Here is a 15,436-nt window from a genome sequence, read left to right as displayed (position 1 = left end):
CCTAACTAATATTAAAAACCTTACCGCTTTGTCCTGTGACTTGCTTGTGGATAAGGACTGAGAAGGAATAGGGCCAAATAGTGGACAAACAGGAATGGAAAGCCACATCAATATATAAAGGTTTTTAATATTAGTTATCACTGTCCCAATTAGGGTCACTGTGATGTGGTAGGATGGCTTATGGCTTCTGCATTTTTTTTTTAAATCGAGCGTGTTAACCAAGTACCTTATATTTTCATGCATTATTGCTGTTTATTTACTACAGGGTATTCAATCATTGTTTATGTCCCCCTCCATATAAAGTACTACCACTACTTGTATGTCGCCATACACAGCATTCTAGAATGCTGTATATATAGTACGACCACTACCTGTATACCCTCTATATACAGCATTTTACAAAGCACGTCCACTATCTGAATGCCCTTATATATACACAACATTCTAGAATGCCAATCTGCATAACTTTTTTTTATTAGATTTGCCTGTGGGGCAGTCCCATCCAATGGGCTTCGCTAGGCTTAATCTGGTGCCTCCTCCTCTATCACTGTCCTTTCTTTGAGTCGATGACGTCTCCTAAGTCCATCCACACACAGTGTCTTCCATCGCGCTCCGGTGCAGACTCGCTTCTCTCTGCGCTTTGCAATACTTTGCTTTGTGATTGGCAGGGCCGAGACGTGTTCCTGCACAGAAGCGTCATGGGGGAGGTTGTGTGGATGATGTAGGACGCATCATCCACGGGAAGGAGGACTGTACTGGAAGAAGAACAGTGACAAACAATACCAGACCGCCCCGTAGGTGATTATAAGATGTTGTTCACATTTGCCTCAGCCAAAAAACAACAAAGAAAGATGAAGAAAAGGATCAAAAAGAAAACACAAAAAACGAAGATAGCAGCAAAAATAACCCCTTAAAAATTAACTTTTAATTAATTAAAATCTTGGACAATCCCAGCTCAAAGGGTACAGGACAATCAATCACCAAAAGGTCACCAGGCAGAACATTTTTTTAAAATACTGAGGGCAACTACACTCGTCCTAATGGGCCCTATCGAGTCCCTTCCTGGCCGCAGAGGTTGGCACCCTAGTTGTTGACGATGTGGCGCCCCCGCTCAACGTCGGTGACCCTATAACACCCTACAAATCCCTAGTCCACGACGATGATAGACAGAAAAAACACAAATACTCAAAAAAAAAAAAAAAAAAAAACCCTAGTGGAGAGACTGGATAACGTCTCTTTTGTGCAAACTTATCTCAAGTAGAACCGTGAGCACTAGGCCCACATCTAATAAACCTGTCTCGCAGTAAAAAATACTTACTATTGCAGCTTTTAAATGGCTTATCTCGTAGTAAAAAGGGCTTATGCTGCATGCAATGACAGACTATATATGAAAGCCCCCCTAAAAAAAAGAAAAAACGTCTACACAAGAAAAGTTGAGACGAAGCAATGTTCCAAACAGTAGTAGTAAATATTGCATAGTTATGCACTGCAAATAAATCACCATAAACAACTCCACCAGGTGGAAATAAATGGCATAAAAACGCTGATTAATCATACAACATGGACATAATAGTCCCAAATATAGGCCAAAGCGGCAGTGAAAGCACTCCCTACAATCAAGAATGCCATAATGTCCACATATAATCAAAATTTACATTTCAGGGGCAGAGAAGAAGGTCTCATCACCCCAGCCGAGAGATCAGTGCAATGTGCGGCGTGCGCTTGATGAACCCTCAGTATTTTGGAGGGGGAAACGCGTCGGGCTGGGCCTCACATCTTCTAATGGCTGATAAGTATTGATTTTTATGCGCTGACAGACTGATGGATGGCAATGTAAATTTTGATTATATGTGGACATTATGGTATTCTTGATTGTAGGGAGTGCTTTCACTGCCGCTTTGGCCTATTTTTGGGACTATTATGTCCATGTTGTATGATCAGCGTTTTTATGCCATTTCCACCTGGTGGAGTTGTTTATGGTGATTTATTTGCAGTGCATAACTATGTAATATTTACTACTACTGTTTGGAACATTGCTTCCTCTCAATTTTTCTTGTGTAGATGTTTTTTCTTTTTTTTAGGGGGGCTTTCATATATAGTCTGTCATTGCATGCAGCATAAGCCCTTTTTCTACGAGATAAGCCATTTAAAAGCTGCAATAGTAAGTATTTTTTACTGCGAGATAGGTTTATTAGGTGTGGGCCTAGTGCTCACGGTTCTACTTGAGATAAGTTTGCACTTAAAAGACGTTATCCAGTCTCTCCACTAGTGTTTTTTTTTTTCGGGTGTTTGTGTGTTTTTCTGTGTATCCTCGTCGTGGACTAGGGATTTGTAGGGTGTTATAGGGTCACTGACGTTGAGCGGGGGCGCCACGTCGTCAACAACTAGGGTGCCAACCTCCGCGGCCAGGAAGGGACTCGATAGGGCCCATTAGGACGAGTGTAGTTGCCCTTAGTATTTTGAAAAAATGTTCTGCCTGGTGACCTTTTGGTGATTGATTGTCCTGTGCCCTTTGAGCTGGGATTGTCCAAGATTTTAATTATTTAATTAAAAGTTAATTTTTAAGGGGTTATTTTTGTTGCTATCTTGGTTTTTTTTGTTTTCACATTTGCCTCAGACCACACGTGAGGACGTTTCGAGACCGTACCCGCCAGACATCAGACCACACGGGAGAACATTCCTACGTTGTGCCAGCCATGCCTCAAAGTGGCACAGAAAGCAGAGTAGAAAGTTGGTCATTGTATTTTAACCCCTTAATGACCAAACCTATTTTGACCTTAATGACCAGGCCATTTTTTGCAATTGTGACCAGTGTCCCTTTATGAGGTAACAACTCTGGAACGCTTCAGCGATTCTGAGAATTTTTTCGTGACATATTGGGCTTCATGTTAGTGGTAAATTTAGGTCGATCATTTTTGCGTTTATTTGTGATAAAATTAGAAATTTGGTGAAAATTTTGCAATTTTCAAATTTTGAATTTTTATTCTGTTAAACCAGAGGGTTATGTGACACAAAATAGTTACTAAATAACATTTCCCACATGTCTACTTTACATCAGCACAATTTTGGAAACAAATTTTTTTTTTTTTTTTGTTAGGAAGTTATAAGGGTTAAAAGTTGACCAGTGATTTTTCATTTTTACAACACAATTTACAAAAAAACCCACTTTTTTTTTAGGGACCACCTCACATTTGAAGTCACTTTGAGGGGTCTATATGGCAGAAAATACCCAAAAGTGACACCATTCTAAAAACTGCACCCCTCAAGGTGCTCAAAACCACATTCAAGAAGATTATTAACCCTTTACGTGCTTCACAGGAACTAAAGCAACGTGGAAGGAAAAAATGGACATTTTAATTTTTCCAACAAAAATTTTCTTTTAGCATCAATTTTTTTTTTATTTTCACATGGGCAACAGGATAAAATGGATCCTAAAATTTGTTGGGCAATTTCTCTTGAGTACATGGATAGCTGTTTGGGTGCACAGCAGGGCTCAGAAGGGAAGGAGCGCCATTTGAGTTTTTGAATGGAAAATATTTAGCGGTTGCCATGTCGTGTTTGGAGAGCCCCTGTGTGCCTAAACATTGGAGCTCCCCCACAAGTGAAGGGGTTAAGTCACTACTTGTAGGGGGTCATTACTGTATATACAGGAGATGTGGTGGGTACATACTTCATATAAAGATCTGTGTGGCCCGGTAGTGTACTGTGATGTGAAATACTTTTTTCCCCACCCCTCCTGATTTTTTACTCTCTTGCATGTTTGTCATACTTAAATGTTTCAGTGTAGCAAACAAATTAAAATATTTGACAAAGATAGCACAAGTAAACACAAAATTCAATTTGCAAATGAAGGTCTATTATTAATTGGGAAGAAAATACAGGGCCCTGTGTGAAAGTTATTGCCCCCTACTTTTTTTTTTAACTGGTTTGTCACATCTTTGAAAAGCAAAGTTCAGTTTCCCTAGCCCAACACAGGCCTGATTACTGCCACACCTATCCTCAATCAAAAAGTCACTTAAATAGGACCTGCCTGACAAAGTGAAGTAGACAAAAAGATCCTCAAAAGGTAGACATCATGCTGCGATTCGAAGAAATGCATGAACAAATGAGATTTAAAGTAATTCAGATCTATCAGTCTGGAAAAGGTTATAAAGCCATTTCTAAAGCTTTGATATTCCAGCGAACCACCGTTAGACCCATTATCCACAAATGGAGAAAACATGGTACAGTGGTGAAACTTCCTAGGAGTGGTCTGGTCATTAAAGTTAAAAAATACTGGGGGGGGAGAAAAGGTTATTGAAATTGGCATATTTTTTTTTAGTTTATTTTATATGAAAAAAAATATTTTCTTCAGCTGCACAATATAGGAACATAGAGATACATTGTACATAGCAATGTATCTCTGTACTTATATCTTCTGCTTCTGAACTCACAACCTGCAGTACAGCTCACTATTAACAAATGTTGCAATATTTTTTCAGTGTGGGTGGTAGATCACTGATAGAGCTGTTACCTGTGGGCATTATTTTTCATGATTTTAATGTTTTGAATAAAGTTTTTAGTTTATTTCTATTTTTTAATGGTGATGCAGAGGTTTTTTTTCTCTATATATACTCCATTCCGATGTCATCACTGATACAATTGTGCTCAATTTACATACCCCTGTAGAACTTTTGCTTTCTTGGCCTTTTTTCAGAGAATATGAATGATAACGTCAAAACTTTTTGGTGGTCAGCTTTACCATCTGAGAAAATAAAGAACCTTATCCATAATTACCACAAACGACTTCAAGCAGTCAATTGATATTAGAGGGGGCAATACATGGTATTAAAAAAATGTGGTATGTAAACTATGATCAGGGTGATGTGGATGTTTTGGGTTGTCATTATAATTAAAAAAGAGAAAACACAGTAGTATGACAATAAATGGCTTCACCCAAACACTAACCATGAGTGGAGAAAAAGTTTTGATGTTATCATTCATATTCTCTGAAAAAAGGCCAAGAAAGCAAAAATTCTGCCGGGGTATGTAAACTTTTGAGCACAACTGTATACCTGACAGGCCCATACATTCTGATATCATCACTAATATATACCTGACAGGGGCTCATACATTCTGTATCTACAATAATATATACCTGACAGGAGCCATACAGTTTATATCTACAATAATATATACCTGACAGGAGCCCATACAGTCTGTATCTACAATAATATATACCTGACAGGAGCCCGTACAGTCTGTACAATAATATATACCTGACAGGAGCCCATACAGTCTGTAACTACAATAATATATACCTGACAGGAGCCCATACAGTCTGAATCTACAATAATATATACCTGACAGGAGCCCGTACAGTCTGTATCTACAATAATATATACCTGACAGGAGCCCGTACAGTCTGTATCTACAATAATATATACCTGACAGGAGCCCGTACAGTCCACATCTACAATAATATATACCTGACAGGAGCCCGTACAGTCTGTATCTACAATAATATATACCTGACAGGAGCCCGTACAGTCCACATCTACAATATTATATACCTGACAGGAGCCCATACAGTCTATATCTACAATAATATATACCTGACAGGAGCCCATACAGTCTATATCTACAATAATATATACCTGACAGGAGCCCATACAGTCTGTATCTACAATAATATATACCTGACAGGAGCCCATACAGTCTAGCATCTTCAGTAGTGAGCCGGCTAGACTGTATGGGCTGCAGTTAGGACCTGGAAGGAGCCCATATATTCGGCAGGCATTAATAATTTATACCTTGAAGGAGCACATACATTCTAGTGTCATGTATGGGCTGCAGTCAGGGCCAGGCAGCAGCCCATAATGTCTGCTATCTTCAAGAAAATATACCTGGAAGGAGCCCATACAGTTTAACATCTTCAGTAGTGAGCCGGCTAGACTGTATGGGCTGCAGCTAGGACCTGGAAGGAGCCCATACAGTCTAGGCTCAACCCTGCAATGAACGCTAGGCTGTAATGAACTTCTCTGTACGCACAGGACCTGTGATGAGGTCACAGGAGGAGAGGAGTCACATGATGATCATGTGGCCCCCTGACTCCTCCCCTCCTGTGACCTCACCACAGGTCCTGTGCGCACAGAGATCTAACTACGGCTTCCACCGCGTCTGTGGGAGGGCGAGTATGGGGAGGGGCGTGTGGGACAAATAGTATCGCGGGCGGGACAGCGGGTGGGAGGGGCAAAAACGGGACTGTCCCGCGGAATCCGGGACACTTGGGAGCTATGCCTGAGGGACCGTCGCCGCTGACCCCCATGTCACAGGTGTCATAAGGTGAAGGAGAGAACAGATGTGAACAACTCCCAAAAGGGGTAATCTGACTATGGAAGTTATTCTCTGTCCATTAATATAAAGGATAACCACATATCCAAGCCCTTTCCACTTCCTGACGACTTCAACTCTAAAATATTTCCCGGTTCCGTACATTCCTCAACCAAGAATCTGCAAAACCCCTAGTGCATGCCCTCATCTCCCGCCTTGACTACTGCAACCTCCTGCTCTGTGGCCTCCCCTCTAGCACTCTCTCACCCCTCCAATCTATTCTAATCTGCTGCCCGACTAATCCACCTGTCCCCCAGCTATTCCCCGGCCTCTCCCCTCTGTCAAGCCCTGCACTGGCTCCCCATTACCCAAAGACTCCAGTTCAAAACCCTAACCATGACATACAAAGCCATCCACAACCTGAGTCCTCCATACATCTGTGACCTCGTCTCCCGGTACTTACCTGCACGCAACCTCCAATCCTCACAAGATCTCCTTCTGCACTCCCCTCTTATCTATTCTTCCCACAATCGCATACAAGATTTCTTCCCTGCATCACCCCTACTCTGGAACGCTCTACCACAACATATCAGACTCTCACCTACCATGGAAACCTTCAAAAAGAACTTGAAGACCTACCTCTTCCAACAAGCCTACAACCTGCCGTAACCACCAATCCACTAAACCGCTGCACGACCAGATCTACCCTCGCCTACTGTATCCTCACCCAACCCTTGTAGACTGTGAGCCCTTGCGGGCAGGGTCTTCTCCTATCCTGTACCAGTCGTGACTTAATAGATTACTGTACTTTTTTTTATTAAGTATACCCCCTCACATGTAAAAAGTCATAGAGGCGTATCTAGGCTCTCTGGCACCCGGGGCAAGAATTCGGTTCGGCGCCCCCCCCCCCCCCCCCCAAGTACAAATGCGACTTGCACACTTAGCCATGTACCCACGAGCTGCTCCTCCTAATGCTCTCAATGTTCAGTAAAAAACTGAGAGAAGCAGGAAGAGAAGCTCGTTGTCAAGTATGAAAATCGCACATGAGTGAAGTGTCCATGTGATGACTACTGGAACCTGCAGCGCTGAATCCTGACATTGCAGGCTTCTGAATTCTCACAATGAATGCACTGCACACATTTAGGATTCTCCCTTGCCGATGTACAGTCATGTCAGCACAAGTATGTGATTTATATACTTCTGGCCACATTCCGACTAGACGTGCCCGGCCTCGCTCCGTTCACTTTCATTGAGTGAGGCCACACATGTCTAGTCAGCATGTGACCGCATGAATGTAAATTACCGGCATGAGAGAATCCAGACAGCGTTCAGTGCGCACTGTGAGAATTCAGAAGTCTGCAGTCACATAGAATGACTGCAGACTCCGTACAAACCTGGACAGCCCCTTTAATGTTCCTAACAAATAAAAACATGAGAATTAGTCAGTATCACAAATAACATTTACATCCAAGTACCTTATAGATGACGTCGTCTCTGCAGTCAGTCTCCTTTTCTTCTAGACCCCATGATGAGTTTTCTCATCCACATCTCGTCTCTGCAGACTTCCATCTTCTCCGGTCTTCTGCAGCAAATCTCCACACGACGCCCTTAAAGATAGAAGTGTCATTATAATGCTCCTAAATAAAAAATGTCTGCAATATACTGTCGCCTCACACTATTCCCCTCTAACATCCCACCTGTTCACCATACTGTCTCCTCATATATTTACCCCCTCACTCTCTATACTGTCTGCTCACACATATCCCCGACTCCCCATACTGTGTCCACTTACATTAACCCATTCGCTCCCCATACTGTCTGCACCAATCCCCCATACTGTTTCCTCATACATACTCTTTATTTTGTGTCCTCAAATCTCCCCACACATTAAATCCCCCCATCCCCAATCCCCCACATACATTAAGTACCACCATCCCCATTCCAAATCCCCCCACACATTAACCCAATCCCCACTCATTAACCCCCATCAGCACTCCAAATACCCCCACACATTAACCCCAACCCCACTCAACGCCCCCACACATTAACCCCCATCCCCATTCATTAACCCCCGCACACATTAACCCAATCCCCACTCATTAACCCCATCACCACTCCAAATACCCCCACACATTAAATAACCATCTGCACTCCAAATACCCCCACACATTAACCCCATCCCCATTCATTAACCCCCATCCCCACTCATTAACGCCCCCACACATTAATCCCCATCCCCATTCATTAACCCCCGCACACATTAACCCAATCCCCACTCATTAACCCCCATCACATTAAATAACCCCCATCTCCACTCCAAATCCCCCCGCACATTAACCCCATGGCATCCCCACTCATTAACCCCCATCCCCACTCTAAATACCCCCACACATTAACCGCCATCCCCTCTACAAATCCCCCCCATCTCCACTCATTAACTCCCCCTCATCTCCCATCTTCGGTGGTTCTTCAGCTCCACAGTGGAGCACACTTACCACCAGCGTTTGCTTTGGGCGCCGGGGAGTGACGTCAGCAGCGTGATCACATGACCTGATCACGCTGCTGACGTCGCTCTGGCCCGGCGGTCAGAGCTTCAATTGTACAGGCGTCTGTATAGACGCCAGTACAATTGCTCCCTGGGAGCCGGCGCGGCCTCCTCTGCGCCGGCTGTCAGCTTGACAGCTGACACAGAGAACCGCCGACTCTCAGGCGGGGGGCGGCAGAACGCTGCCGCCGGGGGGAGACACTGCGGACCGCTGCATTAGGCGGCCCGACTGCGCCCCCCTGCTGGCTGCGCCCGGGGCAACTGCCCCGGCTGCCCCCCTAGATACGCCACTGGTCATAGAATAAATGGCGCTATAATAATAAATAATAACGCCCTGATCGCCGGGTGTCCGAGACCCCGCAAATCCCAACAATTGGGGTTCAGAGCCCCAGCATTCTTGTCAGAGACCTGAGTGCAGCACACAGCCATTTCCTTCTATTCGGGATCAGTGGGGTCCCAGTGCTTGCACAGTTCTCTCCCATGCATTTGATATGGTGTAACTTCCACACTTTATACTTTCCCTTTAAAAGTAAATTAAGGAAATGTTTTTCTTATTTTTTTAATCTGTATTGTTTTTCCACAATAAAGAATCAGAATGCGTTCCTTTCTTTTGCGTCCATTGTTTTGCAATCCACGCTGCATTTAGCAGAGTTTTAGAACACTTTCAGGCCACGGTCAGTATTCGGTCAGTATTTTATCTCCGTATTTGTAAGCGAAAACCAGGAGTGGAATCCGTTAGCTCAGCAGCTCTGAGCGAGGCATTTTGTCTACATTGTGGAGAAACTGGAATCAAATGGATTAATTAACCTGCACTGTCGGCAGAAGATGAGACAGGAATCCAAATAGGCAGGTTTTTTTGTACACATTTCAAATTTCTTCATCAGGACAAACCACAAGTGACTTTATCCCATATGGCTAGGGGAAAAGCGATGGAAACCAACAGCATATCTCCCAACACGCTGCAGTATAATTTTCCAAAAATGCTATGGAATCCTTATGCAAGCTAATTCAATGATAATCCTGAAGTGTTGTGCACATGGTCAGTAATTTACCTTTGAATATTTACAGTGCGTTTCTTTCTGCAGCATGTCAATTCCTTGTTTTTCATCCACTGACTTCAATTGAATCAGTCAAATCGGCAGCAAAAATGCAGGTGTAAAAATATTTGTGGATTTGCTGAGCTTTTAATTTGCGTTTTTCTGGCTTCCTATGGTGTTTCCCAGCTGTCATCTCTGTGACAGCGTGGGAAACAGCGGTGCGGTAGTTCTTATCGGCTGTAACACTATCGCCGGTAAGACAGCCGGTCAGAGCGCTGTGTGATCATGCTGTCAGATGTCAGCGTGACCCCGCAGCTGTGACCGTCACCAGCGGTAACACTACCTCAGACTGTCGGTCAGAGCTCTGCAGGATCACGCTGTCAGATGTCGAGCGTGACCCGCAAGTGTGGGCTGATGAGACTACTGCTCCCATTGGGCTACGTCTGCTGTCACTGATAACTGTGACAGCAGGGGCCGCTGTATCATCTCCTGAAGAAGTCCTTGAGACTTTGAAACACGTTGAGAAAGAAAATGAACCATCACTTTCATCTTTACTGTTGGATCGTGATTTGTACAGCAGCACGTGTTTTTCACCATGAATCTGTCCAGTTTGAATACTATTGTTTGGTCATTTGCCTGACCAGTGGTCCTGCTGCAGCTGTCGGCTCTGATGAGCTATTACACACCCGAATACTTTGAAAAAAAGGTGAGTGCAATCTGATTTTATATCTTGTTTTCACCACCGGATAAGACTCTATTGACGCTATTATCTCGCTAGCATCTTATAATACAGGTGCCGCTGATGGGAGAGTAGTATAATCTGCCGGTGCCTGTGCTCACAATTAAAAAAAAAAAAGTAAAATTACATACATATTCAAATAAAAGTAAAAACTAGAGTTGAGCGACTTTGGTCGGATCGGGTTTCGTGAAACCCGAATGAAACAAAATAAGTTTCAGATGAAACTCGTCCGACTAGAGCAAAAAAAGTCGGAGTTTCGTCCGACTTTTATTTCCCATTGACTTGCATTGGGGTCGGGTTTCGGACGAAACTCCGACTTTGTTTTGCTCTAGTCGGACGAGTTTCATCTGAAACTTATTTTGTTTCATTCGCGTTTCACGAAACCCGATCCGACCAAAGTCGCTCAACTCTAGTAAAAACACATTATACTCACCTAACACTAAATCCCCGACGCCCTCGTCTCCTAGAAATGTAAAATAATCAACCAACACATGCCATATTCCAGGTAATCCAGAGTGTCCCACGGCGATCTCACGTGTAGAACAGTCACGCCGGTGATACACTGACAGGAGCTAATCGCTTCCCAAGTCCACTCAGTTTTGTTTAACATCCTCCAAATTTGTTGAACCATAAGGTACATGTTTGCATGATCAAAGAGCACAAAAGCCATTCAATCATGTCAAGAGGTACCTATATATATATATGTATATATATATATATATATATACGGTCCCCATTACTAATGTCCTATCTTTCCTTGTGCCAATCCATGCCTCGTCTGAATGAGGAAATGAAAGAAAACAAGGCTCTTTGATCAAAAACCGCTAAGTACCTTACGTTTTTAACATTTGCAGCAATAGTGGAGTTCATATATTCATTAATCACACTCCAGCAACATGAGGTCTGGCATTGTCCTGCATTAGGAGGAACCCAGGGCCAGCCGCACCAGAATATGGTCTCACAAGGGATCTGAGGATCTCATCTCGGTACCTAATGGCAGTCAGGCTACCTCTGGCAAGCACATGGAGGGCTGTGCGGCCCTCCAAAGAAATGCCACCCCATACTATTACTGACCCACTGCCAAACCGGTCATGCTGAAGGATGTTGCAGGCAGCAGATCGCTCTCCATGGTATCTCCAGACTCTGTCACGTCTGTCACATGTGCTCAGTGTGAACCTGCTTTCATCTGTGAAGAGCACAGAGCGCCAGTGGAGAATTTGCCAATCCTGGTGTTCTGTGGCAAATACTAAGCGTCCTACACAGTGTTGGGTTGTGAGCACAACCCCCATCTGTGGACGTTGGGCCCTCAGACCATCCTTATGGAGTCGGTTTCTAACCGTTTGTGCAGACACATGCACATTTGTGGCCTGCTGGAGGTCATTTTGCAGGACTCTGGCAGTGCTCATCCTGTCCTTGCACAAAGGTGGAGGCAGCAGCCCTTCTACGGCCCCCTCCACGTTTCCTGGTGTACTGGCCTGACTCCTGGTAGCGCCTCCCACCTCTGGACACTACGCTGACAGACACAGCAAACCTTCTTGCCACAGCTCGCATTCATGTGCCATCCTGGATGAGCTGCACTACCTGAGCCACTTGTCTGGGTTGTAGAGTCTGTCTCATGCTACCACGAGTGTGAAACAACAACCAACGTTCCACAGTGACCAAAACATCAGCCACAAAGCATTGGTACTGAGATGTGGTCTGTGGTCCACACCTGCAGAACCACTCCTTTATTGAGGGTGTCTTGATAATTGCCAATAATTTCCATCTGTTGTCTATTCCATTTGCACAACAGCATGTGAAATGATTGTCAATCAGTGTTGCTTCCTAAGTGGACAGTTTGATTTCACAGAAGTTTGATTTAATTGGAGTTATATTCTGTTGTTTAAATGTTCCCTTTATTTTTTGCGCAGTGTATATTGGCCTCATAGTGTAACTGTGTTCCTGTATATTCATTTAATACTAAATGTGTGCAGGCCCTATTTTTTTTCTTTATCACACATTGTTCACTCTAATGTATATAGTGTTTCCTTAATTATGTATAGCATCTTCTTTTATTACATACAGCATCATACTTTATGTGCAACATTGTCCTTTATTACATAACCACTCTTATGCATGGTGTCATCCTCTATTACATATAGCATCCTCCCTTATTATGTATAGCATCATCCTTTGTTATATACAGCATCTTTCCTTATAATAATATATAGTGACTGTGAGTGTATATACAGGGTGGGTCATTTATATGGATACACCTAAATAAAATGTGAATGGTTGGTGATATCAACTTCCTGTTTGGAATCCACCGTCCAGTAGGTGGTATAACTGCTGCTAAGTGGTGGCAGACAAGCAATATGGCGGTATGATGCACACAGGTTAAACTTCAGCCGGAGTGTGCAGAGCGGCCTCTGTTCACACACAGAGGTGCCACAAGAAAAAACATACAAAACGCTGAACCTGTTAGTGACACAGGCTTCAGGTAGCTGCACACATGGTATCCGGTCACAGGAGCAGGACCCAAGACAGAGGAGCTGCGTCCCTCTAGACCTACCGTGTGTGCGGTGTCGCGTCTGCGGACGCCAAGGAGAGCTGCAACTGCAGCGTGGCGTAGGACACTGCCGCTCGATGACAAAGCAGAAAGCAAGCGCGATGTCGGACACTAGCGTAGCGGTGAGGTGAGCACAGTGGCTTAAGGCTTGCCACTGACTGGCGCTGACTACTAATCTAATTCCCTAGCCACATGCGTATTATCAGAGGGAGGGGGTTTCAAATGAGTAAGTCACCAGAATCATGCATCCATCTCCATTCACACATAGCAAGTATAGTCTATACTAGTGCATGGCGGAAAGGCCATGCACGCTTTTTATAGCCATGCGGGACCTTCCAGATCTCCGAGATGGACCAATGAGATCTGGAACAGGACCTGGGCACATGACTCCCGATCTCCAATTGGAGATCGTCTCATGAGCATGCCCAGTAGGAGCACAGAGGGACTTAGTCTCTGGAGCGGTCAGCTGCAAAGTAATCTCCTCTGCAGTAGAAAGACAGCAGAAGACCGCAGAATGTGAGGCTCTGGATTCCTGCAGAGCAGACGCAGAAACCTGACGCCTAACATTACCCCCCCTCCTAGGGCCCCCTCCTCTCTGAGCCTTCCAATCCACCACCCTGTTCCCATCAGAGGCATAGGCCTCAGACTCGTCCGAAGGCAAGTCTGATGTCCCGGTAGGTGACATGGAAAACCGGGACACGTGGAAGGTATCAGAGGCGGCAAGATCGCCAGGTTTAAGAAGGGACACGTGGGAGACAATGGGAGTGGCAAAACCACCCGGAGCATAAGTTGAAGTGGGACGCCGCGGTGTGTCGGCGGACGTCTCCACTCTCTGTTTAAGGAAGCTTACCCGAGCACACGAGGCGCATGCCTGAATATATTTTCTTAATGTCCCGAGCCCTGTGCGGCCACCAATACGACCCTGCCAGGAGTTTTGTGGTCTGCATGTAGCCATAGTGACCACCCGCCCTGGACACGTGTGCCCACGCGAGAACCTTCGGCCGAAGGCGAGGGGGGACAAAGGTCTTGCCCGGCGGCACAGAGTTTGACCATTGCGGGGCCCCGTTATCCTGGTGAACAGAGTGTTGACAGTGCCAGTCGCAAGTGGAGCTTAGTGCCGGACGCGCCTCGAGACTGGCGCTAGACACCTCCATGGGCTCTGGGAGTGAACACTCTGGCTCGGGTGATTCTAGAGGTTCAAAGAGGTTGGGAGCCGGAGTAACCCTCCGTCTGGTTAGAGCACACTCCAGCCCGCGCTCCGAAAAACGGAGATCAATACGGGTGGCAATGGCAATCAGCTCCTCTAGACTTGCAGGAACCTATCTGGTAGAAAGAGCATCCTTAACATGCTCCGCTAAACCTCTCCAAAACACAGGGATGAGGGCTTTGTCAGACCACTCCAGCTCGGAAGCCAGTGTCCGAAAACGAACGGCATACTGACTAACCGAGAGGGATCCCGGAGTCAAAGCCAGTAGCTGTAAAGAGGTGTCGTGTGTGACCCGTGGTCCCAGGAAGACCTGCTTAATAGCTGTTAAAAACTGAGCAGCAGTCCGAACCTCTGGGTTACCACGCTCCCATAGTGGCGTAGCCCCCTCCAACGCCTTGCCCTACAGAAGGGAAACAATAAACCCCACCTTGGCCCGCTCTGTAGGGAATCGCGCAGCCAGTAACTCCAGCTGGATAGAGCACTGGCTGATGAAACCCCTACAGGAGGCGCCATCGCCAGAAAATTTATCGGGCAATGGGAGGCGGGTAACTGTCGGCGCGTGGGAGGACATGGACATACGAGAAACCGCCTCTGTGATCGCCAGTACAGCAGCCTTCGAAGACTTCGCCACTGCGATAACACTCTCAAGAGTAGCCAACCGGCCCTCTAGCTGGCGACTGCACTGAAGGAGTTGCTGCTGATCTGCCATCTCTAGCCAGACCCTGGCGCTAGTATAATGTTAGGAACGTCGGAACGCACTAAATAAAATAATAATAAAGTGCGTTCGCCGCTCGGGGTCCACCGTGCAGTAGGTGGTATAACTGCTGCTAAGTGGTGGCAGACAAGCAATATGGCGGTATGATGCACACGGGTTAAACTTCACCCGGAGTGCGCAGAGCAGCCTCTGTTCACACACAGAGGTGCCGCAAGAAAAAAACATACAAAACGCTGAACCTGTTAGTGACACAGGCTTCAGGTAGATGCACACACGGTATGCGGTCACAGGAGCAGGACCCAAGACAGAGGAGCTGCGTCCCTCTAGACCTAC

The sequence above is a fragment of the Dendrobates tinctorius genome, unplaced genomic scaffold (genome assembly GCF_039654945.1).
Source record: "Dendrobates tinctorius isolate UK_male_01 unplaced genomic scaffold, ASM3965494v1 ptg000150l, whole genome shotgun sequence".
Classification (NCBI taxonomy): domain Eukaryota; kingdom Metazoa; phylum Chordata; class Amphibia; order Anura; family Dendrobatidae; genus Dendrobates; species Dendrobates tinctorius.
The sequence above is the reverse complement of the archived record's forward strand: the minus strand, read 5'-3'. Positions refer to the sequence as shown.